At 36.7% G+C, this 1,986-nt stretch overlaps 1 non-coding gene across 1 annotated transcript; it reads left to right on the top strand.

Moving 5' to 3' along the window:
- The first annotated feature begins 262 nt into the window (after positions 1-262).
- On the top strand, positions 263-369 carry LOC145044592 (small nucleolar RNA R71). Its single transcript, XR_013681541.1, has one exon. It is a non-coding gene; the product is annotated as a small nucleolar RNA R71 (small nucleolar RNA).
- Positions 370-1,986: the final 1,617 nt, after the last annotated feature.

Genomic DNA, 1,986 nt, shown 5'->3' with positions numbered 1-1,986 from the left:
TTGATCCATTTTATCCATTCTCCTATCCATGGTTTTTAGTATATCCATGACCGCGGATAAGTCTTCAGTAGCAGCATAAGTGGCTCCCCTAGTGACATAATGTCTAGGGTTATGGTATTCTCTAGAGTGTTTAGAGAATTTTTCAATCAATTCTTTAATCACCGGGGGCGGCTTCTTTGTAAGTGGGCCTTGCGAGTCTAGTAACTGCCTAGTTGTGACATTGACTCCATCATAGAAGATGGAGACTTCTTGCTGGCTGTTTAGATCATGGTAGGGGCAATTTCTTAGCAAACTCTTGTACCTCTCCCATGCTTCATATAGCGACTCTCCAACTTGTTGTTCAAAGTTTGCAATGGCCTTCTTCAGCTTGGCTATCTTAGAAGGTGGGAAAAAGTGATCAATGAATTCTTCCTTCATCTTGGCCTAAGTAGTGACTGATCCGAGGGGAAGTGACTTGAGCCAGTCTTTGGCAGCACCCTTGAATGTTACCGGAAGCATACAAAGTAGTTGAGTCTCGCGAGTTACATTTGGAATATTGAAGTAATAAGCTACATCATTGACTTCATCCAAATGCTTGTAGGCATCTTCATGATCTTTCCCATAAAAAGGTATTTCTTTGAGTGAAGCTAGGATATGACCTTTTAGCTCGAAGGTAGCAGTCGCGGGAATTGCGGGTTGTACAAGTCCCAGGCCATTGTCGTCGTGCATCCTCTTCTTCCATTCTCCCATGGGGATTTCATCAATGTTAGCCATTGTGAAAGCTAACTCTTCCTCGGACTCGGTTTCGTGCTCGTATGTAGGCTCCTCTTCTTCCTCGGTCTCGTACCCGATATCTTCTTGAATTGGCTCTTCGATTATCAAAGAGGCACTGGATGCTCCTGATTTACTGCTCTTCTTTTTCCCAAAAACGGTCATTAAATTGGATAAAGGTGACTTCTTTGGTGTACTTGAACTCTCCACGTCCTTTCCTTTGTTCCTTTTCAATGCGGATTCGGGATCTTCAAACGGGGGTACCAGTGGTGTGTTTGATCCTCTGCTCATGAAAGTCTTGAAATAAATAGAATAAAAGCGTAAAAAGAACAAAAAAATGTACTAAAAAAATTAAAAATTAACTGCTAAATAAACTGGTACTAGCCGAGTAGGTGCGACTAGACTCGGCGAGTATCAGTGAGATTTTGAAAAAAATTCTAAACTTAATATTAAAACTAAAACAGATGCTAAAACCTAATTACTAATTACTAAATTGCAATAAATGAACTCTATGCAAGTAAACTCACACAAAGGATCGAAAAAATTAGGAATTGGATTAATTATTTAGAACCGTTCCCCGACAACGACGCTAAAAACTTGATGTGTGTAAAATGCACTTGTTTATCCCTACTTTTTATTAATAAATTTAGCACACAAAGGCAGTGAACCTGTCTTTTAGTGGTATAGATTAGTAAGTAAGGTGTCGAACTTAGGGAACGGAAAATTAAACTAATAACTAATTTTAACTAAAACAACTAATAGAAGTAAAAGGGGTTTCTTCTAGTTTTGCAAGACTAGAAACTTAGGCACACTAAATTAACTAAATAACTAAAGCAACAACTAATTCACCAAATTTGATAAAGATGTTTCTATTTAGGTTCAACCAATTCACTCCTATGGTTATTTGTATTTATGATAGATTAATTGTTATTGGTTACCAATTATAATGGTTAGGTTCATGTTCATTACTCCTAACTCTTAGTCAATTAACTAATTTAAGCGGTGATCAAGTGTTTAAACTAATTAATTCCCTAGATTAATGATTTGGATTAAATAAGATTTGTAGTTGTCAATTTAAGTTACTAATTCAATTAACCTCTTGTTTGATGGTTTCTCAAACAAGCTCACACATTAATCTTCCTATTGTCTTATTAATCTTAGTTTCATAATCATTACTTCTAAGCATATGGTTTAGTGTTCACATAGACATATGAGGTTAACAACTAAGAGATGTTC

The sequence above is a fragment of the Lactuca saligna genome, chromosome 4 (assembly GCF_052625555.1).
Source record: "Lactuca saligna cultivar CGN05327 chromosome 4, ASM5262555v1, whole genome shotgun sequence".
NCBI lineage: Eukaryota > Viridiplantae > Streptophyta > Magnoliopsida > Asterales > Asteraceae > Lactuca > Lactuca saligna.
Note: the sequence above shows the minus strand (reverse complement) of the source record. Positions and strands in the feature narration are given on the sequence as shown.